Source organism: Macrobrachium rosenbergii, chromosome 1 (assembly GCF_040412425.1).
Source record: "Macrobrachium rosenbergii isolate ZJJX-2024 chromosome 1, ASM4041242v1, whole genome shotgun sequence".
Classification (NCBI taxonomy): Eukaryota; Metazoa; Arthropoda; class Malacostraca; order Decapoda; family Palaemonidae; genus Macrobrachium; species Macrobrachium rosenbergii.
The window spans coordinates 44,496,858-44,524,357 of record NC_089741.1 but is presented as its reverse complement, the minus strand read 5'-3'; the positions used below and the strand labels follow the sequence as shown (position 1 = coordinate 44,524,357).

General features: G+C 37.1%; 1 protein-coding gene and 1 long non-coding RNA gene across 2 annotated transcripts in view; one reads left to right on the top strand and one right to left on the bottom strand.

Annotated features, from left to right (window-relative positions):
- Positions 1 to 27,500, bottom strand: part of LOC136831662 (trace amine-associated receptor 1) — a 255,956-nt gene that overhangs the window by 46,163 nt on the left and 182,293 nt on the right.
- The window catches only part of LOC136831760 (uncharacterized), a 176,648-nt gene that overhangs the window by 18,782 nt on the left and 130,366 nt on the right, over positions 1 to 27,500 (top strand). Inside the window, exon 2 of the long non-coding RNA XR_010850971.1 lies at positions 18,081 to 18,125. This is a non-coding gene — a long non-coding RNA (uncharacterized lncRNA). The remainder of the gene's footprint in view (positions 1 to 18,080; positions 18,126 to 27,500) is intronic.

Genomic DNA, 27,500 nt, shown 5'->3' with positions numbered 1-27,500 from the left:
TATCAGCGTTTACCAGTGGATTTGGTTCATGGGGCTTTGGTCCGTAACTTTCTTTCTCTCCGTAACTTTCTCCGTATTTTTTCTCCGTAATTTTTTTGCTCAGTAATTTTTTTGTTTTTTGCTCCGTAATTTTTTTTTTTTTTGCTCCGTATTTTTTTTTTTTTTTTTTTTTTTTTGCTCCGTAATTTTGTTTGCCCCATAACTTTTTTGCTCCATAATTTTTCCCCGTAGCTTTTTTTCTAAACTTTTTTTCTCGGTAACTTGTTTCTCCATAACTTATTTTTTCTTCGTAACTTTACTCTCCACATTTTTCTTCGTAAATTTTTTCTCCGTAACTTGTTTCTCCATAACTTTTTTTTTCTTCCTAACTTTTCTCTCTACATTTTTTCCTCGTAACTTTTTTCTCCCTAACTTTTCTCGGTAACTTGTTTCTCCATAACTTGTTTTTTCTTCGTAACTGCTCTCCACATTTTTTTCTTAAAACTTTTTCCGTAACTTGTTTCCCCATAACTTATTTTTTCGTCATAACTTTTCTCTCCATAACTTCCCCCCCGTAACATTTTTCGCCATAACTTTTTTCCTCCGTAACTTTTTTCTCCGTAACTTGTTTCTCTCTTCGTAACTTTTTTTCTATCTTAACTTTTTCTTAGCAACTTTTTTTTCCGTAAATTTTTTCCTCCGTAACTTTTTTCTTCCTAACTTTTTTTCTCTGTAACTTTTACTACGTAACTTTATTCTAATTTTTTTCTTTAACTTTTTTGTGTATAAGTTTTTTCCGTAACTTTTCTCTCCGTAAGTGTTTTCTTTCTGTATTTTTACCCATGACTTTTTTCGATAATTTTTCTCCGTAACTTTTCTTTCCGTAATTGTTTTTTCGTTCATAACTTTTTTCCTTTTCCCCGTCGTCGTCGGCATCATTCGGGTTCATTTTTTTCATGGCAAGGTTTTTTTCATTCAGTTTGATTGTTCACGTGTGTCAGTTTTTTCTGTTAGCAGAATACCGCAGAAAATGATGCGTGAATTGTCACGAATATTTAACCAAAGGTGGGTTGCGTGTTTTGCATGTACTAGGTTTTGGGAGAGACAGGAATGCAACCTTTGGTTAAAAACGACCTTTTTTGAGATTGGTTACATATTTTATTTTATATGGTGAAGATCCCAAGACGAACAAGCCTGTCCAAATGAAGCCGGTAAACTTTTAAGAAGTGCCAAAACACCCATTTTTTAAGTGGTGGGTTAGATGGTCCAGGAAATACGGAGGAAGACAGAGAATTCCGTATTATTGTGGTTGACACTAGCGTCTGTGACTTGCGGACAGTGTAGGCTACAACGAGGACAAGAGACTGGGCAAAATACCATTTTTGGGATTTTGCCAAATTAATGGGTGTACCTTGTGTAAATATCCGGAAGTGGCGTCTCGACCATCTCGTATATTACAGTCATTTTTGACGATATGGGAACACTCAAAATTAATAATAATAATAATAATCCGAATTATTTCTATAGTATAAATTTCTGTTCGGTAAAACTTTCCTCAATACCTTGACGTCTGGCTATAACAGGTGACCTCAGTTGACCTGCCTCGCAGTTTGTAAACAGGGGACTTCAGTTGACCTGCCTTACAGTTTGCTAGTTTGATGTATAATTCAGAATAGGACCTAACCCCTTCCTTGGATAAATTGCGGCACCCTGGAAATTGGCATAAAACTGGAAGGAGAAGGAATGTGAGAATTGCATACATTCGTCAAAAATTGACGTTCCCTGTCGCGTAAACTAGAGCTGTTTCGATGTCAGTTCGTAAATTTATTGTCATTCATAAATATAAAAGTTAATACGGTAGTTGTAAAGTCATTCATTCATAAAATAGGATTTTAATTGAGTTTTTTTTTAAATTGTACCCTACCACCCTTCTACTCCTACAACCAACCCCTAATACTCCCATGGGTAAAGCTTGCTTAATTACCATTATATTTACCTCTCTCTCTCTCTCTCTCTCTCTCTCTCTCTCTCTCTCTCTCTCTCTCTCTCTCTCTCTCTCTCTCTCTCTCTCTCTCTCTCAAGACTGATAGGCAATCCAGAAAGAACTTCAATTTTTTGGTTTTATATTCTCTCTTCTCTCTCTCTCTCTCTCTCTCTCTCTCTCTCTCTCTCTCTCTCTCTCTCTCTCTCTCTCTCTCAAGGCTAATAGTTTTAAATGAGGTAGTCCAGGAATAACTTTAATTTTTTGGTTTATATTCTCTCTCTCTCTCTCTCTCTCTCTCTCTCTCTCTCTCTCTCTCTCTCTCTCTCTCTCTCTCTCTCTCTCAGGTAATACTTTTAAATTAGGTAATCCAGGGATAACTTTAATTTTTTTGGTTTATATTCTCTCTCTCTCTCTCTCTCTCTCTCTCTCTCTCTCTCTCTCTCTCTCTCTCTCTCTCTCTCTCTCTCAAAATCACTGCTTAGGTCCTCAGTGACATTCCCCAGTATTGAATTAGGGGACAAAATTTATGAAACGTTTTATCGCCAAATTTCCTCCAGTATCCTACGTCAGTCAATCGATGACCTCAGTTGACCCGATTCGCTGTTTAATGTATTATTCAGTAAAGGGTCGCAACCTCACGCGGGGAAATTGCGGAATCCGTGGGGGAATGGAATTGAGGAAAAAAATGGTATGATAAAGAGGAAAAATACTTTAAGATTATTTTTTTCTCTCTCACCGTGATGTCCATCCTGACATTTTGGGTTAGTTGCCAAATAGTGAATTGTTTGTGTTAAATTAACAGTTGCTTACTGTTAATTTATTTGTATTTGTGAAATATTGTTCCTGACTTCGTCTTCGATTGATTTATATTGAAAAGATTTTGGCAAGTCGTCCATTGGCGTCTGTAAGCGTTTTCTCTCTCTCTCTCTCTCTCTCTCTCTCTCTCTCTCTCTCTCTCTCTCTCTCTCTCTCTCTCTCTCTGTGTGACTTTGTATTTTCTCTTTCATCGGTATCTTCAGATTATTTATAAAATCTGTTATTAATCAAATGAATAATAATAATAATAATAATAATAATAATAATAATAATAATAATAATAATAATAATAATAATAGATGAAGAAAAGCAAAAGAAAATATTGGTGATAATCCGTGAATATTTTTATCAGAGGACTCATAAATTCATTTCCAAAATAATGCCAGAATTTTAAAGCGTCATGCCTAAATAAATTTTGACTGTACTCTTATTCTTAGCTTGATCTTTTATGCATATGTATATGTATATATGTATATATATAAATATATATATTCTTATGTATATCTATATATATACATATATAGATATACATTAGATATGTATATATACATATGCATATATATAGATGTATATATATACACACATATACATATATTTATGCATATATACATATATGTAGATATATATAGATATATATATAATATAAATATATATGTATGTATATATGCATATATACAGTATATATAAATATGTATATATATATATATATATATATATATATATATATATATATATATATATATATATATGTATATATACATGCACAATGACACGCTGCAATTGTATAACTGTCCCATATCTCCCAAAACTCATTAGAGAATCTTGCAGGGAACGGACTGGGCTTCTGGTCACATGGGGCTAGGAAATGAGGTGGATATTAGTTTCCTCTCGCGTGTATTTTGGTGAGTTTTGGCCAGTGTACACCCACATTTTAGAGATTTCATATAGTTCATGGATTTTCAGTTTATATTTTATATCTTGTTGTACTGACGAGCCTTTGTTGGAATTAAAAGACAGGACCAGTAAGTCAAAATTTGACGATGACCCATCATTGTTATAAATTCTGGAAAGTGAGTTTTATAATGTGTTTCAGCCGTAAAATTCCGTGAAGTGTAATGAGTTTAAGCCGTAAACTTCTGAAAATTAATTTTGTAATAGTAATGATTTAAGCCTTAAAATTACGTCAAGTGTAATGAGTTCAAGCCGTATAATTCTGGAAATTAATTTTTTAGTGAGTTAAGCTGTAAAATTCTGAAAAATAATTTTGCAACGAGTTTAAGCCGTAAAATTCCGTAAAGTGTAATGAGTTTAAACCGTAAAATTCTGAAAATTAATTTTGTAATAAGTTTAAGCCATAAAATCCCCTAAAGTGTAATGAGCTTAAACAGTAAAATTCTGAAAATTAATTTTGTAAGGAGTTTAGCCGTAAAATTGCTAAAATGGAATTTTATAATGACTTTGATCCGTAAGATTACAGATAGGCAATTTTATAATGAGTTTAAGCCGTAAATTTCCGAAAGTGAATTCCGTGAGTTTTGGCTTATTTTTTTTTTAAGAATGCACATCTTTTCGTTGAATTTTTATAATTTACATATATATATATATATATATATATATATATATATATATATATATATATATATATATATATTTTGTTAAATTGTACTTAACAAATTTGTAGAATTTGTTAAATACACTTTTAATTTTTTTTCTCCCAAATCAAATCGTTTTTCATTTACCTGAGTTGTCAGAATTAGTAAGGGGATTCACATGCATTCTTGTCTCAGAGATACTGTGTGTATTCATGCGCGCGCGCGCTCATGTTTTTTTTTTCACTAGAGCATTTAGATATTTACGCCTTATAATTCATAGTATTTAAACATAACATTGTAAGTATATAATTTGTATTGATGGCACCACATTTTCTCCCCCCCCATTTTTGTTTAATCTCTCAAGTACAGTCCCACTACACAAACGCACACACACACACACACACACACCATTTTTGTCTCCCCAATTTTGATTGTGACGTCATCCCCCAACTCTGAATGAGCCAAGGGGGTTTTGAATCTCCTCCCTGGCTTTGGGACCCCAAGAACGAACTGTTCGCCTATTCACAATGCTCTTTAGGCCTAGGGAGAGTTAAAAAATTCCCATGCCTTCAAGCTTAATAGGAATGGGTTTCTCATATCTCAGGCAAACAGTTTACTTACTCCTTAAACTAAATGAATTATCAATTATAATTCAATGAGTTAGGCATTTGTGTTATGCTTTGAAAACAATAATTAATCTAAATAGGTTGTTCGAGCTTTGAATATTTTAGGTTTCAAGCCTCATGCAACGTGTAATTTCGAAGCTGTAGCCGAGGTCAGTGTCCTCCAAAGTCAGGCACAGCTTGAGACGATTCCCATTTGCAGAACTGGCAAGGACGCCTCATTTGTCCGAAACAAACAGTACCACGGGGACCTCTCCCAAGAGGCTCTCAGACGTCAGAATGGGGTAACAGCTGACAGAAACGTAAACAAACTTAGGCTTTCGTTGTGGCAGTTCCTGGAAGTGAGGCTGGACCCTGGGCAGTATAGTGAACCAGATATTGTTCCTTGGTTTTTTTTTTTCTCATAATGGAACCAACTTGAACAAAGGTTGCCTGAACAACCCCGTTTGGGACGAGATGTTTTGTTGTTTCTGAAGTGGCTGTAGGATCTGTTGAGAAGGATTTTCAAGTTCATAGTGTATAAACCCCGTAGGGGGGCTAGCGCCGTTAGTGCATCTCATGCAGTGCACTGTGGGCGTTACTTAAGGCTCTTTGCAGTGTGCCTTCGGCCCCTAGCTGCAACCCCTTTCGTTCCTTTTACTGTACCTCCTTTCATATTCGCCTTCTTCCATTTACTTTCCACCCTCTCCTAACATAGTGCAACTGCTTTGAGGTTTTCCTCCTGTTACAGCTAAAACCTTTTACTGTCTGTTTCGTTTCAGCGCTAACACCTCATAGGTCCCAGTGTTACCATTGGCCTAAATTTTATTCAGTTCAATTCTATATTGTATAAACCTTAGGTCAGAGTACTTTCCGATTATTGTATACTCACGAGGATGAGTTTTCTTTTTTTTTTTTTTGCAGTCACCAACTATATCTCATTACAGGTACGGTTCGTATGCATATACTTAAATTTTTAAAAATGCGTTGATATGAGTGTCCTTGTATACATATAACTACCGACTTTATCCCCAGTAAATTATATATCAATAAGGACTCTCTCTCTCTCCTCTCTCTCTCTCTCTCTCTCTCTCTCTCTCTCTCTCTCTCTCTCTCTCACACACACACACATTTTGTCTTAATTATGAATGCCTATTAGATAGCAATTACAGCGTGAATGTTCTTGACGTCTGTCATGAACAGAATCATTTTTGTACAATATTTATTGTTTATATACAGTTTTATATTTAAAAAACTTATAATAAATGAAACGATTCCTAAATAACCGTCATCTTGAAAACATAACAAAAACTGACTGAATGAAGAAATAAACTCACTTGCTTAAAAGCTTGGAGAAAAAGACAATGTTTGCCTAAAAGCTTTCACGAATTCCTTCTTATAAAGATTGAAGACTGGGAAAGTTTTAATGCTACTTAGCAAACTCTCTTGACCTAGGCTCTACAAAACTTGGCGATCTGGCGGATAATTCGCTCGTGGCCTCACAAAGGAAGTGCAGTTATCTTTCCGTTGTTATCGTTAATCGTTGTTATCTGTTGGTTGTTGTGTTGATGTTGGTGTTTTTGTTGTTTTTGCTGTTGTTGGTCGGCTTCATGGTAGTTGTCGTTCTTAGCGCTTTATATTGTAAACATTATTTTTATGATGTCCTTGTTTGGCGATTCAAGTTTCCAGTGTGCAATCTATGGCCTTGTTTTGTTTGAGAATATGTGTGTGTGTATGTATATATATATATATATATATATATATATATATATATATATATATATATATATATATATATATATATATATATATATATGTATCTATGTATAACATGTATGTATGTATATATAATATATATATTAATTATCTATATACATTTATAATGCCTATATATACATACATATATATAATATATATATATTGAGAGAGAGAGAGAGAGAAAGAGAGAGAGAGAGAGAGAGAGAGAGATAACTGCTGGGACAACTTCCTTTTTTGTCAAAAGACCTTTAACAAATCCCATTTGCTTAATGAATCGCCATCTTAAATCCGATAAAATGGCCCAAAAACTGCTGGTATTTTGCAAGAAGCATTTTCATTTCTTAATCATTTTTCTAGGTACGAAATACTCGTAACTATACGAAAATAGCAGTATAAAAAATGTGGGACGTGGCTATCTTAATATTCGTATTATTGACAGATCGGTTGTTATTCTCACACTAATTATAACGGCAAAGAGTGGTCCAGGGTAGGCTGAGCTGTTCTCTGCGATATGTTAGGTTAAGGTAAGGTATGTTTGGTCCAATTCCAACAGCAACTATAATATTTTGGTGACCTTGTGATATTTTTCCGAAGCGTTTTGGCGTTATTAGGCAGGCTTAGAATACTCCCCTTACAAAGAAATAACCCCGCCAAAATATAGAGGCTCAAACAGCATTTCTAACCTCAGGTCGTCTTGGTAATAATTGTAATGTTTTGGTAACATTGTGTAATGTTTCAGAAATATTTGGGCAGCAGTAATTTAATTGTGGCATTTAGGGATTTTGGAAGTATTAAGACAGACTTAGAATAAGACACTTCGAGACAAATAGCCCCACCAATATTAAGAGGCTCTTTATGTAGAAATCTAACTTAATAAATGGTGTTCTAACCTTAGGTCATATTTGGAAATCAACCAGTCTTCCGACGGAAGAATGATATGCCGATGATCCTCGGAAGTGATGAGTGTTAGATTTTGTTGTTAAAGGAGGAAGAGGGGGGGGGGCGGAGAGGCAGTTTCCTTCCTTATTTTCCTGCAGGAAAACTTTCACGTGAAGTCTTGATTATGTTTGCCTCCGTAAGGCCTGATGTTTACTTTCCCGCTCTGATTCTTCCATTTTTCCTTTAATCGTCTCGAAGGGCAGATGTCTCTCTCTCTCTCTCTCTCTCTCTCTCTCTCTCACGCTTCTGATATCTGATTTACAATAGACGAATCACTGCACCAGCAGGATAGCCTGTCTCTCCTCAGTCTGATTTACAAAACGCCAATCACTACCTCTCTCTCTCTCTGTCTCTCTCTCTCTCTCTCTCTCTCTCTACTTTGCTGGATATGACTGTTAAAATCACAATGAATTCTGATGCATGAAAAAACATTGAATTAAAAACAACGGTTCGTCAATGTTTATTTTTTATGTAAGTTTCTTTTCAGTTCATTATGTCAGGATTATTGAAAATTTTCAATCATTTTTCAGACTCTTTTTCCAACAGTGTTTTCAACTTTTCAAGCGCGTTTCCCCTCCCGAAAAATCATGCATGTCACAAATAATTAAAAAAATTTTTCTCTGCTTTCATTATCCAAAATTACATTGAAGACTGATGAATTATGTCAAGAAAATAATACCCCCTTTTCAAGTCTCTCGAAAAAAATTATTAAATCTGCCAATAATTTTATAGCAGCATTGAAAATTACAATTCATTTAGAGAGAGTGTTATTTTCTTTTCAAATTTCTCTCCTTATTTTTAAGCAGAAGAATCTATTCAACATCTATTAAAATAAGGATTAATATCATGCTGAGGCTCAAGACATTTACAGAAAAACTCTTTTCCTCTTCAAGTCTCGCCAGTTATTTTTGGGCACGCTTCCTCTTTAGAGGAATCAAGTCACTTCAAAATAATTATTATTCCTGGCAGTATTGAAAACTACAGTTCATTTTGAAGAATCATTTACATGTGGTGCTCTTTCTTTTTAAATTTTCTCTTGTTATTGTGAGACGAAAATCAAGATATACATAAGGACATATATTAAGATATTTATAAAACTCACTCCAACCGCGAGACGCTTGAAGAGAAACAATCCTTTCCACTTCAGGTTTCTCCGGATATTTTTAGGCCCGAGTCCCCTTTAAAGAAATCAAGTCACTTCAAAATAATCATTATCACTTCAAAATAATTATTACTCCTAGAATTATTTAAGATTATAATTCATTTTAAAGAATCATTGTAAGATAATGGTATTTTTTTCAGTTTTCTGTTGTTATTTTCAGGCAAAAATTACAGTTCCCGTAGGGCGGTAGTGCCGTCAGTGCACCTCATACGGTGCACTGTAGGCATTACTTAAGGTTCTTTGCAGCGTGCCTTCGACCCCTAGCTGCAACCCCGTTCGTTCCATTTACTGTACCTCTTTTCATATTCTCTTTCTTCCATCTTACTTTCCACCCTCTCCTAACAATTGATTCATAGTGCAAATTGCAAGGTTTTCTTCCTGTTGCACCTTTTAAACCTTCTTACTATCAATTTCCGTTTCAGCGCTGAATGACCTCATTGGTCCCAGTGCTTGGCCTTTGGCCTAAATTCTGTATTCAATTCCATTCAAAAATCAAGTCACGCAAAAAAGTATTGAGATATTTATAAACAACAACCGCAAGACATTTCAAGAGAACGCTCCCCTTCCTCTCCAAGTCTCTCCCGATATTTTTAGGCTCGTTTTCCCCTCCTCCATCCCTCCCCCTTCGCACCCCCCTCCCTCGGAGAAATCAAGAGCCACTTCAAAAATGATGACAACAGGTGCGAACTCGGCCGTCACTGGCCTCGTTAAAAAGTCACTCTTGGTTAAAAAGTCATTAAGATCAATTTCACCCCGGGTCAGGGTCACAGGGGAAGGTCGGAAGTCAAATGGGAGGAAAAATAGAAATAATAAAAAATGAGTTTTAAAGTTGACTTGTTCGTAGTATACTGTCTGTGCTCAGGTTATGGCTTGAGTGTACGTCAAAGTATTTAGGACGTGTTTATGATTTTCAGTTATTTAATATATTGTCAATTTTTAGTATTTTTTAATATTGTATTGAAGTATGGAATGGAAATGATATATATATATATATATGTATATATATATATATATATATATATATATATATATATATATGTATTTATATATATTATATATATATGTATATATATATATTATATATATATATATATATATATATATATATATATATATATTATATATAATATATATATATATAAAATTTGATATAAATATATATAATATATATGTAATTATTTATTTATTTCAAAGATTTAAAAGGAATTTGTTTTAGTTTACTGAAGTCGCTACAGAAACCTAGACTCGAATTTTAATATATTCATAAGTTTATAGTATTTAGAACATTGCTGCGAATATCGACCAAATCCATTTAACCTTAATTTTTTAAACTTCATTTTTGGAATTCCTATTCCAAGAAAAGAACTAGGAATATCAATGGTCCTTCCTTTCTCTCTCTCTCTCTCTCTCTCTCTCTCTCTCTCTCTCTCTCTCTCTCTCTCTCTCTCTCTTTGTTTCACTGTTTTTCCATAGCTTAATTCAATATGTATGTAGTTTTACTCTCTCTCTCTCTCTCTCTCTCTCTCTCTCTCTCTCTCTCTCTCTCTCTCTCTCTCTCGTTTCACTCAGTTTTTCCATAGCTTAGTTCCACCATGTGTGGTTTTTACTTTCTCCGTAAGTACTCTTTAAGACCACTAGTAACTGCTAGGTAAGATAAAAAAAAATTCATTAAAACTACCAACCTACTTTAGAAGTCTTGTTTGAGCGGTCACGGGTCAAAATAAGACCCGCGAAGCCAACAGGATTAAATCACTTCCAAACTTCAGAGAGGAACTTTCTCGTTAACTAATCACGATTTTTTCGATGGAGCTGTTTCTAGGTAAACCGCTTTTATTGGGGATAATTAGATTTTCATCGAATCGAAACAGGAAGAGGCAAATTTGCGAGAGAGAGAGAGAGAGAGAGAAGAGAGAGAGAGAGAGAGAGAATTCTTAGCTCACTGACATGACAAAAAAATAAGAGACTGGTTAGTAGTTGAGAAAGTAGAAGAAAGAGAGAGAGAAATTCTTAGAAGCTCATTGAAAGGCGAAAAAATAAGAGACTGAATTAGTAAGTTGAAGTAGAGAGAGAGAGAGAGAGGGAGAGAGACAGAGAGAGAGAGAGAGAGAGATAAATATTTAGAAGCTGACCGAAATTATACAAATATAAGAGATTGAATAAGGAAGAAAGCAGAGAGAGAGAGAATCTTACAATTGATAAATGATTTAGAAACGCATCTTCCGTATATTTTGGACTGCTGACTGGGATGCATCTGAATTTGTCGAGCTTATAAACAAATGCGCCTGTTCCTGTTATGTCTCAGATGAGCTGGTAGCGCATTGAATAGACGCTGATTATAATGGTGGATTAACGTCCTGTGAAGTTAAAGTATAATTTTAGAGATATTGGTAGTTTCTAGAGAGCGTTCTTCTCCTTTTTCAAGACTATATAAATTTAAGAATTGATTCTTGAAGTTGTAATGACCTTGTACACTTGAAATCCTTGGTAGTAAAAATTGCATAAAGTGACTAGCGTACGTACGTTTTAGTAAGTTGAAGTGCTGAACAACATTCCCATTTTTGTTGCTTGATTTCACAATAGAATTAAGATTTGATCATTGCATAACATATTCCCATTCAACATCACACCAAGGTCTTTAACTGATTGATTATTAGGTCCTTTATATGCATATAGCATTCCTACTTTATCACCATAGTTCATTGAAAATTTATCAGAGTTAAATACCATCCTATTTATCTCTGCCCATTTATATATTTTATTTAGGTTCTTTTGTAGAGATCTTCATCACAAGAGAGAGAGAGAGAGATTCTTAGAAGCTGATTGAAATGATAAAAATATAAGAGACTGAATTAGTAAGTTGAAGGAGAGAGAGAGAGAGAGAGAGAGAGAGAGAGAGAGAGAGAGAGAGAGAGAGAGAGATTTTGTGAACCTGACTGAAATTATACAAATATAAGAGATTGAATTAATTGAAAAGTTTAAAAAAAAATATTAATAAGTTTAAGTGGCGAGAGAGAGAGAGAGAGATAGCTGATCAATAATTACTCAGGAGCTTTGAAGAGAGAAAGATAGACGAGAAGCACAAAAATCGAACCAAAAGAGAACTTTTATTTCCATTTTTCCAACTCTCTCTCTCTCTCTCTCTCTCTCTCTCTCTCTCTCTCTCTCTCATTGTCTAGTTTCGCTCAGTTTTACCATGGTTTAATTTCACTATGCGTATTTTTTATCCTCTCTCTCTCTCTCTCTCTCTCTCTCTCTCTCTCTCTCTCTCTCTCTCTCTCTCTCTCTCTATTGTTTTTCTGTGTCTCATTAAGCTGCCTTAGTCTCTCTCTCTCTCTCTCTCTCTCTCCTCTCTCTCTCTCTCTCTCTCTCTCTCTCTCATCCTCTGGTTTCTCTCAGTTTTCAATAGTTTAATTCACTGTGTATTTACCTAACAACCTCTCTCTCTCTCTCTCTCTCTCTCTCTCTCTCTCTCTCTCTCTCTCTCTTCTCTCTCGATGTATTCATGCTATTACTCAAATCAAGACGCTTGGTTCGAGGAGGAAGTCAACAAGTGTTCTCTCTTCCTCTCTCCCTGCCTCGGTCGAATTTATTATGTAAGTGATTTAAACTTCAGGAAGTCGGGGGGACTTCGGCTGCGCCTTCGACAGGCGATGAAAATTCTTTTCCGCTTCGCTTGATACATAAGTGACGTTTTTTTCTTTTTTTTCCTTTTTTGTCTACTTTTTCATCTCTGTTTCCCTCTTCGTGTTCGCTTATTGTGAATCTGATGTCGTTTTTTGCTTTACTTGAAATAAGAACAATTTTTTTTTATGTAAATTTTGGTTTTGTCATTTTTCCGTTTTATTTATTTAGCTTGTCTCTTTTCCTTCTCATTTGGCCCCTCCCGCTCCTCCTCCTCCCATCTTCCTACCTTCTTCCCCCCTCCTCCTCCTCCTCCCCCATCCTGCCTCTCCCCTCCTCCTCCCATCCTCCCATCCTGCCCCTCTTCCTCCTCCTCCCCTCATCCTCCTACCATCCTCCTCCTCCCCTCCTCCTCCCCCTCCCATCCTCCTTTCCCCTCTTCCTCTTCCTCTTCTCCTCTCCTCCCATCCTCCTCCCTCCCCTCCTCCTCCTCCTCCTCCTCCTCCCTCCTCCTTCCTCCTCCTCCTCCCCCTCCTCATCCTCCTCCCATCCTCCTCTCCTCCTCCTCCCCTCCTCCTCCTCCTCCCCATCCTCCTCCTCCTCCTCCTCCTCCTCTCCTCCACTCCTGCTCCTCCTTCTCCCCTCCCTCCTCCTCCTCCCCATCCTCCTTTCCCTCTTCCTCTTCCCATCCTCTTCTCCCTCCTCCCTCCCTCCCCCCTCCTCCTCCTCCTCCTCCTCCTCCTCCTCCTTCTTCCTCCTCCTCCTCCTCCTCCTCCCTTCCTCCTCCTCCTCCTCCTCCTCACCTTCTCTCCTCCTCCTCCTCCTCCTCTCCTCCTCCTCCTCCTCCCATCTTCTTCCTCCTCCTCCCATCCTCCTTTCCCCTCTTCCTTTTCCTCCTCCACATCCTTTTCCTCCTCCCATCCTCCTCCTCCTCCTCCTCCTCCTCCTCTTATTTCTGCTTCCCATTAGATATTCATATATTGTCATAAATCGTAATTTCTCTGTTCCCTTTCGCTAATCGGCCTTATGTTTCCTCACAGTTATTCCTAACCCTCTCGTCGTCCTTTTCTTCGTCTCTCTTTATTTTAAAATTTTTCAAATCTGTAATAGTGAAGATTCCGAAAATATATTCTCCTCCCACCACCCCACCCCCACCACCATCCAGGCTTTTAATACTTTTGAAACTTTCGATACTTTCCATACTTTCGAACTTTTGTGGCATTTTTCTCCCCCTGTGGAAATAGGTTCGATTTTTTTTTTCAAATCGTTTTTATTCGGTTTCTTACTGAATGTTTTTTTTTCTCGGTTTCCCATGTTCTTGTTTCGCTCTGTTTTTGCTTTGTTTACTTTTTCTATGTCAGCTGTTATCTCTCTCTCTCTCTCTCTCTCTCTCTCTCTCTCTCTCTCTCTCTTTATGTACTCAGTATTGAGTTTTACTAACGTCATTTATTCCATTGAATTACAGGAAGTCTCTCTCTCTCTCTCTCTCTCTCTCTCTCTCTCTCTCTCTCTCTCTCTCTCTCTCTCTCTCCTTTAAATTACCAATGCAAGATTTTCCATATTTTTCTCATTTCAGTCATCTCAATCAATTTGTAAGAATTTATCCCTTCCCCCTCTCTCACTCTCTCTCTCTCTCCTCTCTCTCTCTCTCTCTCTCTCTCTCTCTCTCACCTCCCGTCGTTTGAAAGTTCACATCAAGTATTGGCCCCGGAGGCGGGAGATTGACAGATCAAAGGGTGGCGTTCATCTCGTCCCCGTCACGGAAAACAAGAAAACGTCTGCGGGTGTTTGATCAACATGTTTTATTCAAGATGGCGCCCCCTTTTTTTTTTTTTACTTACTCTCTGTCTCTGTCTCTGTCTCCCATTTCCCTTTTAACACTTTTCGGGGAAGGATAGTCTTGTGATTAATCCGTTTAGTATGTTTTTGTTTTTGTTCTTCTGTGTCGTTTGTTTCACCTTTCGCTTTTACTTTGTTCCTTTGTCCAGCAGTAGTTTGTCGTTAGATCCGGTTCAGTGACTCAGTTTCGTGACCTTTTTTTTTTAAGGTCGGTGAAACGAAACGCGGCGGGAAACCGGGCAAAGAACGTTAAATATTTTAATGTAATATTTCTCCTTCGGTGACTGATGTCGCAGGTAACGGTTGAAAAATCGTCCATTAATCATTTTATACTTTTTCCCTTCTTGTTTACGTAACTGCCACAACGTAAACATTGGAAACCAATATGCAAATGGTTAAAAAATATGTCATCGCAGCTTGTCTAGTCTCTTGCTATAGATAACCGCGGATCTAAATATGAATCGTATAACTCTAGATATCTCTTGTTCCTTATGAATTATTCCTTATGATATCTTGAACGGAGGGTTATGCAAAGCCATTGATTGATCGAATGGAAAACGACTCTTCAAGGAGCTGAAAATAGATCTTATTTGCCTCTTACCAAATTTAAAATATTCAGTGAATTATAAAGTAGCATCCACACTGCAGCGCTGGCCTTCCGATCATTGAAGGCCAAAAACTTCTGGTTTGGCCTGTCCCTGGATGGGTGTTTCGAAAACTGAATGGAAACAACTTTGGTTTGGTCAGTGCGTGGATGGGTTACCACCAGCGAACACCAGATTTTGATGCGTAGGCGTGAGGGTAGCAATTTCATTCCAGGAATAAATGCTCAGTTAATTTATAAGGCAGCAGGCAAGAATTGCTTCGCCTTTGAGTAATATAAATTATCAACAGGTATCCATTTATAGTCATAGTTAAAATATCGATAATCAAGAGGGAAAACAGTTTGATAATTTTCTGAAAATATAAATACGTGGTCAGTTTTATATGAAATATTAAAATATTCTTGAATTTCCAAAGATGAAAGATATTATTTGTTTAAATCATCACAAAATGATGGTATAGGTCAGGCAACGAAAACATCAAACAAAAATACTAATAATATTAATAATAATAATAATACATAATCGTCATCATCAATATCATTATCATCATCCTCATCATTATCATCATCGTCATCAAATTATTTCTCTATTTAGGTGTCTATCTTCTGAATAATAATCTTAATCATCATCATCATCGTCATCATCATTTCTCCATTTAGGTGTCTACTGGATAAAATATTTGTAATAAGATGAGTCACATTTTCATTTTGTAATTAACGATAATCATTAAAGTATTAATAATCATCATCTACTGATTGGAGACTGTTTGAATATTTGTACAATAAGCTACCATTCTGTAAGAATTAACAGATACAATTAGTGTTAATAATGATCCCATCTACTGATTAGTTGTTTTGACTGTGTCTCCATTAAGCTAGAGAGGAGAAGACAGATAAAGAGAGAGAGAGAGAGAGAGAGAGAGAATTCCGCATGTGAAAATCTTGACGGAGTGAAATCTCATTCTCGTCTTTGAGACTCATTCGAGCACATTTTAATTATACTACCAACTAGTCCAATGCTTACATTCACTCTCTCTCTCTCTCTCTCTCTCTCTCTCTCTCTCTCTCTCTCTCTCTCTCTCTCTCCCCTTCAAGAATATGGAAGAATGTTTCAGTAATCCAAAGGTTTAGTCAAGAGGCACGAAAGATGGGGAAAGATGAGTGAGGAGAAGATGTGAAGATGAGGGTGTAGGAAAGATGCTGTGTGAAGCGGAGATGAGGTGAAAAATGAAGTGGTATAAAAGGAGGCAAGAAAAAGATGGAAGAACCAGTGAAAACAGAAAAAGAAAAAAAGTGGAGTGGCCAGGAAGCGGGGAAGACGAAGGAAAAGAGGAACTAAGAGAAAGGGGAAAATAAAAAAGAAATCTCTAAAAGGAAAGAAAAGATTCATAATGAGAAAAATTAATTGTAAGGTAAATGAAGGGAAAAGATCTCGATCGCTGTAATGAGCCGTGGAGAGAGAGAGAGAGAGAGAGAGAGAGAGAGAGAGAGAGAGAGAGAGAGAGAGAGAGAGAGAGGCTGGAAGGATTAGAGGGGAAATTCTGGAACACGAGGGGAGGAGGGTGGAGTTGAATGTAGCCGAGGAGGTGAAGGAAAAAAGTTGGAGATGAGGTAAGAGAAAGTGTGTAATAGGATAGGAGGAGGAGGAGGAGGAGAGGGAGGAGGATGAGGTAGGAGGAGGAGGGGTGGAGGAGGGAGTTATCCGGGGTATTGAGGTGAAAAAATTTTGAAACAGCCGAGGAAGGGACATGGGGTAGGTAGACTAGTACTAGTAAGAGGGTGGTGGGGAAAAGGTTGAGGTAAGGGAAAGTGTGTAATAGAGAGGAGGAGGATGGTGGGAGGGAGGTACCCAGGGTATTGAGGGGAAAATATTTTGAAATAAGGGAGGAAGGGAAAAGGCAAAAGCAGTCGTAGTATTGGCAGGGTGGTAGTGGGGAAAAGGTTGAGGTAAGAGGAGGAGGAGCATGAGGAGAAGGAAGAGGAGGAGGAGGATACCCAAGGGCATTGCTGAGGGGAAAATTCTGAAATAGGGAAGAGGGGAAAAGTCGAAGGTAGACTGGTACTCATACGAGGTTGGTTGGGAAAAGGTCGAGGTATGGGTAGGAGGAGGAAGAAAGGATGAGAGGGTTGGGAGGAGGAGGCGGATGAGGGTAGGGAGGAGGAGGAGGTAGGGAAGGACATTTAACAGGGTATTGAGGGGAAAAAATTTTGAAATAGTGGCGGAATAGAAAATGCAGAGTCGGACTAGTACTAATAGGAGGGTGGTGGGGAAAAGGTTGAGGTAAGGGGAGGAGGAGGAGGAGGAGGAGGAGGAGATTGAGGAGATCCGAGAAAGACCTCGCTGGCGGCTCTTTGTGGACGCGGAGGAGATCGCGGAGGAGGAGGACACTCGTGCAATCAGCACCTTTTGTGACAAGCCTCCTTTTCATCTCCATAACCTGATCTACTTGATGAGTTAAGCTCATTGCGACGCCCTTTACCGCCCCCCAACCCCCTTCCCTCCCCTCTCCTCCCCTCTCCATTCCTCTGGCCACGAGGATGTTGCAAAGAGGTCAAGGGGCGATATGCCTCGGTGATTTGGGTCGTTTGAGGTCGCCACAGATGGAGGGGGAGGAAGCTTTTAAGGTCAAGGTTTTTCTTTTTTTTTTTTTTTTACCTTCGCGTTGTTTGATGGTTAGGCTGATGTGCTATGGAGGATTTTTGTTAAGTTTTTTTTTTAAAAAATAATAAGAGATTCTCAGTCGTATCTGGACTGAAAATTTTTTTAAAATGCAAAAAAAAAAAAAAAATAGGGTAAAACTATAGACATTAGACAGTACTCAAAAAACCTGCGTGTTAAGTTTTTTTTTAAAGATTGATCATAATAGCATATTACAGGCCTGTTGTCAGTTTAATTTTTTCATAAATAAAAAAATTTCAAAAATTCTGCCTACTGATATCAGTCTTTAAACAGCGATAACCAGTTACAGGCCTGACATGAGTTATTTAAAGGATATTTATCTTCAACGTAAATTCACTGTCCATATTTTACTGTACATATGAAAAGAAAATGAGTCTTTGCTGTTGGTGTAATATATGCTACATTATATTTGTTATTCATTCTCCACATTAATAAATAGGTACTTGTTTATGTTATCCCTAAACAGCTGTTTCATATCAGCTATATTGTATTTTTATTTTGCAGGGAGGGATGACCAGGTTCCGATATATCGAGGCTACACGTCAGGTGGTGAGTACAATGCTTCATTTTATGTGGTTTTAGTACCATTGTTTATTTGTTAACTTTATGTTGCAAATTTGGACTTGGTTCCATTTAATACTTATGTTAAGATCGTTGTCCCTATACCGGCTACATTTCGGCATCGTCTCTAAAATGTCTTTAGTAGTTTCGGGAATTCAAGTCGTTGGGTCTGCCCCATACTTTCAGTTCATCCTCTTCACTTTTGTCTGTTTCTTCCTTAACATCCTCTTCGTTTTGACATGCTTGCATATTATATATATATATATATATATATATATATATATATATATATATATATATATACATATATATATATATATATATATATAGGATCGATCAGAACCAAGTCTATCAATTGAAGGACCTGGATTCGATCCTGATGTGAGTCAGAAATTTATTTCTGTTCCACACGTGATTGTGTGTTGATTATTTCTATGTATGTATATATATATATATATATATATATATATATATATATATATATATATATATATATATATATTTAAAATAACTCCTGTTTTCCACTCACCCCTCCCCCATCCCTCCTTCGAGGTGGGGACGAGGAGGGTTCTGCATTTGGCCAGTAAGCTGCTAAATCGAAGTGATTAATCGGTCCGAGATTTCTGGTCTGAGAGTGCCTCATTAGTTTCCCATTGTGGCGTGACCGAGACCATCTTGGTAAGAAAGAACTAAGGTGGTCCGTCCCTATTCTACGTGCTTAGGCTCGACGCGTCTTCTGAAATGAATCTTCGTTACTGAATATTGACTATAGAATTTAGGCCAAAAGCCAAACTTTAGGACCTATGAGGTCATTCAGCTCTGAAACGGAAGTTGACAGTAAATGGTTTGATAGGTGTGAAAAGGAAAACTGTTAGGATGAATCAGTTGTTAGGAGAGGTGGAAAGCTGGAAGAAAGGAATATGAAAGGAGGTACAGTAAAAGAAACGGAAGGGGTTGCAGCTAGGGACCAAAGGCACGCTGCAAAGAACCTTAAGCAATGCCCACAGTGCCTACGAGGTGCACTGATGGTGCTACCCACTGAAGGAGTGAATCTTCGTTGTGAAAAATGGATCGTTTTTATTTTGATTTTTAATAATTGTAATCACTGTAATGGTTTTTAATTAACGTTTGTTGTGCTGGATCTTTTGCCAACTTTTAAAAACAATATGCTAAGATTACCATCTAAGTACACGTAATGTTAAAAGCTATATTTTGCTTTTTAAGCAGAGGCCACCGGGAGGGGCTTTCCAAAAACCATTAGTCTAGTGAAAGTAAGAGAAATTAATGGAAAGAAAAAAAAGATGGCGCCTATTTGTGAATAAAGGGATAGACATACCTCTTTAAGCATTAAAAAGTTTCACTGTCTGAGAAAACAGAAGAAGGAAGAGAATTCCGAAGTTTTTTTTAGTGGTTATAAGGAGATTATTGGTGTAACCGTAAAACTGTTGATTATTATTATTATTATTATTATTATTATTATTATTATTATTATTATTATTAACGCACTTTCTTATAGAACAAGCATTATTATTATTATTATTATTATTATTATTATTATTATTATTATTATTATTATTATTATTATTATTTAATATAACTACATATAGAAAAAGCATAAAGCCATTAACTTACTAAGCGAGCTCCTAAAACATACAATACCGTATTTAATAAGGAGAAGAAATATGTTATTATTCCTGAAAGAAGGCAATTACTAACACTTACATGCAAGACTTGAAAGCAAGTGTATAATACACTGACTCCCCCCTCTCCCTGTAATCCGGCATATGAGACCAAACCTCGATATCTCTTATCCATGACATGAGACCGAGCCTTGATATTATCTCTTATGAAGCATTTCGGACACTAGCAGGCCCTAGCCTTCCCCCCACCGTCCCCAACTCCCCCAATCCTCTCTCTCTCTCTCTCTCTCTCTCTCTCTCTCTCTCTCTCTCTCTCTCTCTCCACACACCCCTTACCCTCTTGCCTGTCTTCCTATTGGAAGTGGTTCTACTAATACATGCCATCTCTCTCTCTCTCTCTCTCTCTCTCTCTCTCTCTCTCTCTCTCTCTCTCTCTCTCTCTCTCCGTGCATAGTATATTGCAGATTAAAGCAGATTGATTCAGTACATAAAGTCATTCGGAACGCAGATGTGTGTCGGCCGTGCTCCTCTTGGAAATTAATTTCTTCGTCGTGGAGATTAATTTCTTCGTCATTGTTATTAATACAGGGATGTGATATTACTCTGATCTGGCGTGGGAGTTAGATATTTAAATCGCTGGGCGAGGTAATCAATTCGTCACATTGTGTAATATCAAATATAAAATGTAGCTTTAGTGAGAGTTTCCTGCATATCCTTTGTCTGAAATGTTTTCAGAAACATTTTGCTTCTTGTGCTTTTTATGGGAACGTTTCTGGGAATGTTTTGATTACATCAGTTTTGGCATGAACGTTTTTCTCGAAATTTTAAAAATGGAGATTTTTATGGGGAATTTCTTTTTTTTTTTTACTTTGAGGTATTTTTGTGTATAAATATTTTATTTTTCTGTTGTCGTAAACTTATAGTATATGAACGTTTCTCGGATGTATTTTGATTGCATCTGTTTTGGCTGGAACGTTTTAGGGAAACGTTTTCTCAGATGTCTGAAATAAATTCTTTAGGATGAATTTTCATGGCATTTTCCCGAGACGTAACCGAGTACCGGGCCCTTTCCCTGAAAAAAAAAACGGGACGCCTTATCTTAAAAACTAACCACAGAATTTTCTTGAAAATAATCTCACAATGTTCCCCAAACCCAAATTACTCTGAAGTTCCTAATGTTACCTAACCTAACTACTAGTATACATACGTCTCAGGAATTTGCTTCCGGGAGAATTTTTTGGGAAGACTATTTACGTATCTGTTTTGAAAGAAAGTTTTAGGGAAGATTTTTCTCATGTGTCGCAGCTGAGAGGCATGAGAAGATTTTTCTTGTGTATGTGTAGACCATGCACGTGTACATATGTATATACTACTAGTTTACCTCTTAGGTATGTATATGCAAATAAGGGAGCTTGACAGCAAATCCCTGTCTTAATACACACGCTCTGATTCAGAGATTGATACTCAGTGATTTAGAGTAGGGAATATTACGTTTGAACATTGATACTACCGCATAATTGGTTGAATGGAATTGAATATTGATTTAGGCCAAAGGCCATGTACTGGGAACTATGAGGTCATTCGGCACTGAAACGGAAATTGATAGTAAGAGGGTATGAAAGTTGTAGCAGGAGGAAAACCTCAAAGCAGTTGCACTATGAATCAGTTGTTAGGAGAGGGTGGAGAGTAAGATGGAAGAAAGAGAATATGAAAGGAGATACAGTAAAAGGAACAAAAGGGGTTGCAGCTAGGGCCGAAGGCACGCTGCAAAGAACCTTAAGTAATACCTACATTGCACCACGTGAGGTGCACTGAAGGCACTGCCCTTACGGGGGTATTTATTAATTGCTTATTCTTCAGTTGGTGCGCATTTGCCACGTGAACCTACTTTCCGTGATATGTTTAAAGTAAGCGTAATTTAACTTAGGACAAAATAAAAACAAACTCAAATTATGTATCTATTCATTATAATTTGGTCACATAAACCTGCTTTTCTGACATGTTTAAATTAAGCGTAAAATAATTTATATATCAATTCATTATAAATTTATAATTTATATATCAGTTTATTATACGTTTATATATCAGTTCATTATAAAATTATAATTTATATATCAGTTCATTATAAATTTGGCGTAAAATAATTTATATATTAATTCATTGTAAATTTGCCGCAAAACCTGCTTTCCCTGATATGTAAAAAGCGTTAAATAACTAAGGACAAAAACAAAGGAAACAAACTCAGTTTGCGTCACAGATATCAAATAAACTCAAATTACTTATATATAAATTCATTGCAAATTTACCACATAAACATGCCTTCCTTGACATGTTTAAAACAATCGAAACATAACTGGGAAAGAAAATAAAAGAAACAAACTCAAATTGCGTCACATATATAGAAAATAAATTCGAATTCCCAATATATCAATTCATCATATATTTGCCACATAAAACTGTCGTCCGTGATATATTTAAAACGAGCGTAACGTAACCAAGAAGAAAAATAAAAGAAACAAACTCAGATTGCGTCACACAGGTATCTGCTAGATGAACTCGTCAAGGGTTACGTGGCCTTCCGAGAGGACTGAGTTTATAGATCGTATAATCTAGGGAACAATGACTACGGTATTGAAAGCAGAAACAAAGAGAGAGAGAGAGAGAGAGAGAGAGAGAGAGAAGAGAGAAGAAGAGAGAAATGAAAGAGGAGGAGAGAAAGGGGAGGAGAGGAAAAGAAAAGAGAGGAAGGAAAGAGAGAGGAAAGAGAGAGAGAGAGAGAGAGAAAGAAAGGGAGAAGAAAGAGGAGGGGAAAAGAGAGAGAGAGGGAAGAGAGAGAGAGAGAGAGAGAGAGAGAGAGAGAGAGAGAACTACGAGGCCTGAGGACGGTGTTCGTATTGCACAGTAGTATGGAGAACAGTTGGTAAATGTTTTAACAGTTACCAAATGAATCAGTATTTGATATGCTCTCATCTTCTGAAGGTATTAAAAGGTACGATAAATCTGTAATACTTTAATGTCATAACCTTTTCTTGTTGGTTTCGATTTATTTGAATCTTTGATTTCTCCTGGAAATATAGTCGACGCATTTTAAAAATCTCACTCGGCCACACCCCCTTCCTCTGGCACCGTAGATAATGCATGACATTATCGTACCGCACTCTCCGACGATATCAGTTGCTGCTTGGCTATGCAACTCTCCAACGATATCAGTTGCTGCTTGGGTACGACACTGATAATATCGAAAGGTCGTTCATTCAATATCTAAAGGAGGCTCTAGAACCTGTAAATTGATACTTATTTTAGTACAACTGTTCTGTCAATTTACTTTTGAGAGTTTCCTCTTCACGACAACACATATAGCAATTCTCTCTCTCTCTCTCTCTCTCTCTCTCTCTCTCTCTCTCTCTCTCTCTCTCTCTCTCTCTGTGCAACTAGCTCATCCCAGGGAGGAGTAGCAGACCCTAGAGGGAAGAAACCCCCACCCTCCACCAACCTGGAGATGGGTAGAGGAGTCCGGCTCACGATAAGGACAGCGCTGCCAGTCGTATGAGTAATATTGTGAAAGAGGGAAGGGGGTTAGGTTGGGTGGCGGGGTGGTTTAGGGAGGATGTGGGCGTGGCTGAGTGACATTCTTAAATCGCGTTGACTATAGATAAAAGCAACACGAAATTTAGAAAACAACAGAAGTCAGCGAGGCTAATCGATCATTTAATACCATACTTCAGTCTCATTGGGTTCTTTCCCTCTCAAAGTTGCCAAAAAATGAGATAAAGTAACTTTTGCTTTGAAGTGGTGGAAAGATGTTGCTTATTCTTGAAACCATCTTGTGAATAACTTTTTGGTAACGAAGTCAATCACATTGCGATTTTACACGATTTTCTGTGTTTTTAATTTATTGCAAGATGTCTTGTTTTGCATTTGCTCACATTTATTGCTTGTTAAATAAATTGGGAAATGGTTTGCCAAAATAGGAGGGCTCATTTCGACCATGGTAACGGTGACTATTCTTGTTATGCAATAATTTGAACTGAATAGACTGTTTATTATTGACATAATTAATGATTTGTTATGAAAGGAATCGTCTTTAATCAGAAATCTCAATAGGCTATTTGAACTGAATAAGCTATTTAGTATTAACATAATTATTAATTTATGAAATGAATTGTATTGAATCGGAAATCTCAGTAGCATCGTTATGCAATGATTTTAGGGCTGTTTATTACTGACATAATTGTTGATTGGTTATGAAATGAGCTGTATTGAATCGGAAATCTCAATAGCCAAGAAGCATGTAAGTTTACATCAGGTTCCCACCTACGCCTCCCATCCTGACAAGGAACGAATCGCGAAACCTACCTGTCCCGACCACTTAATCAGAAGACAATCAGAGAGTGAAAGAGACTCTGTTTAGAATTTCCGAGAATCTAGATGTATTGCTTTCGTCAGCTGCGGCCTTTTTTAGACCAAAAGGCAATATAAACCCTTCCTGGGATACACGTGTCGTCTTCTCTCCGGCTTCAAGGCAATTTCCAGTTATCAATGGCCTTTGACTTATTGTTTCCTTGGGGAATAGGCGCACCCTACGGAGGTGCTCGAGTTATTTAGGGTACAAGGACCCTTATCCTTCATTTGTCTCTGTGTGAGTGTGTGTGTGTTTGTGTGTTTGTGAGTTGAGTGTGTGGGTGGGGTGCGTGTGTGTTTACTGTGATATGTCATTGTGTTAATTGAACCAAGAATTGATCGATTGATTGGTTTATGGTTTATGAATGTTTGGTTTAATGAACTGGCGCTGGAACCGTTATGTTGTTCAGCACCACAACCAAGAAGTTCAATTTTTAGGTGTTGTTGATTGTCAGTTTATGTTTTGGTAATTTCATTATGGGTTAAATAGAATTAAATAACATGTTTGCATTTTGTTTTCAGATTATCATCTTTGTGGTTGTCATTAAAAGCATGCTTGTATCGCTACGTTGAATAGTCTGATCTGCAATTTTCGGTCCATAAATGTTAATTTTTCTTAAGTTCCCGTTAAGAAGTTCTTTTAAAGATGTTTCTGAGCAAATTGATAATTTTCTAGACATGAGTGTTTATGTTTCTTTATGTATCGATGCTATATGTATATTTAAATATATCTATTCATAGCTCTGTATATGATGTAATTCCCTAAACATAAATATTTACCTTTCTTTGGTCATCTTTATGACATAAGTATCTTTGCATGTGATCTCTAAGAAAGTGCCCGGTACAGGAGAGATTTGTTAAACACCACAACTTACTCGCACACCATGAGCAATAATTCTTGGCCTAGCCATAGTTGTCATGTACTCTTCTATATCACAATTTCCTGACAATAAATATACATCACTTGAGGTCTCTTACCGTAAATTGACACCGCTTTACGTCTCTGACCATAAATCAATATCACTTTAGGTCTCTGACCATAAAGACCATAAATTGACATCACTTGAGATCTCTGACCATAAATTGACATCATTTTAGATCTCAGACCATAAATTGACATCACTGAGGTCTCTAACCATAAATTGACATCACTTCAGGTCTGACCATGAAGACCATAAATTGACATCACTTGAGGTCTCTGACCATAAATTGACATCACTTGAGGTCTCTGACCATAAATTGACATCACTTGAGGTCTCTGACCATAAATTGACATCACTTGAGGTCTCTGACCATAAATTGACATCACTTTAGGTCTGACCATGAAGACCATAAATTGACATCACTTGAGGTCTCTGACCATAAATTGACATCATCTCTGACCATTAAATCTGACATCACTTTAGGTCTGACCATGAAGACCATAAATTGACATCACTTGAGGTCTTTGACCATAAATTGACATCACTTTGGGTCTCTGACCATAAAGACCATAAATTGACATCACTTTAGGTCCCTCGCGGCCCTATTTCATTTCTGATTCAAAGCGCTCTACTCCTTCCCGTTCAAAGGATACCGGCAAAAGTCCTTCACCCCCGGTGCCCCGAAATCCTTTGAGGTCAAAAGGATACTACTGAAAGGAAAAGTAGACTAAATCTTGCTGGGTCATTTCAAGAGAAAGAAATGCAGCGTCGTCACCAATCTAGTTACTGAGTTCAAAATGGGTCACTTTGAAGTGCCCGTATGGCATAAAAGGGTGACTTGAGTTTTATTAATGACTAGTTTAATTCGCTTTGTAAATTTTAGGAATGGTTCCGGAGAGAGATATATATAATATATATATATATATATATATATATATATATATATATATATATATATATATATATATATATATATATATATATATATATATATATATACACATATATATATATGTATATATATGTGTGTGTTCTTAAATATTAAATATTAAGCCAAAAATACCCCTTAATATAGAATTAAAATTTTTCATTGAGGATACCTTAACCCCAAAAATATGTATGTTAAGTGCAATACCCTGGCGGGATTCGACCCTTTGCATTTTGGGGGTGGTACAGAGATGACAGTCACTTATCATTTTGATTTGTATATTATTATTATCAGTAGTAGTAGTAGTACTAGTAGTAGCAGTAGCAGTAGTAATAGTAGTATTATTATTAGTAGTATGTGCAAATTTCCATCCATTCATTTAAAACTCCCCTTTGCCACATTAACGTCAGGAACTCATGAGAGGTTTTAGGTGACAGAACGACCCCATCCCCCTTTCCCTCCCCCTTCCACATCCCCCTCTCCTTACCCCCTGTCCCCCTCCCCTCAGTAGGCAAAGGACCAGAAGACACAGGATATTGGGGACAGCTTCATTACGGAATGATAAGAATTGGGTTAAAGTTGGACTTATCTGTGAAAGTCTCTCTCTCTCTCTCTCTCTCTCTCTCTCTCTCTCTCTCTCTCTCTGTTTTCCCCTTACGAGGAGGAAGGGAAAGGGAAAGGGGTATGGTAATAACGACGTAGGGAGGAAAGAGAGAATTTGATGAACTTTCTGGGTTCTTTACTGAAATGAGATGGGGAGAGACTATATGAGAGAGAGACAGACAGTCATTTTTCAGGAAGTTCGCACATGAGAGGCAGGCAGACAGAATTCTCGTCATTTTTCGGGAAGTTCTCTCACAAGAGAGAGAGAGGACTTACAGGACTTACAAGTCCTGTAAGTGAGAGAGAGAGAGAGAGAGAGAGAGAGAGAGAGAGAGAGAGAGAGAGAGAGAGAGAGAGAGAGAGAATGTCGTCTTTGTTCAGGACGTAGTGAGATAGATTCAAAATTAGAACGTAATTCTTAGAACGAGGAAGTGGGAGACAGTGGAGAGAATAAACAGCTATTTTAGAATATAAATGAATAAGAAATGAAGAGATATTTTACCCTGTAGGGCGGTTGTGCCGTCAGTTCTTTGCAGCGTCCCTTCGGCCCCTAGCTGCAACCCCTTTCGTTTCTTTTACTATACCTCCGTTCATATTCTCTTTCTTCCATCTTACTTTCCTCCCTATCTTTACAAGTGTTTCAACATAATTTTCAGTGTTGAGTGACCTCATAGGTCCCAGTGCTTGGCCAGTGGCCTAAATTTTATATTCAGCTTCAGATATTTTATTACAGTTACTTCTGATATAGATTAATTCTCTAAAACAGGTCGGAAAAAAAGTGCTCAGAGATAAAAACATTTCCGGGAAGGTAAATAAAAAAACAACTAAACATTATAAAAGGGAAAAGTTAAAAAGATCAGTTCGTTCA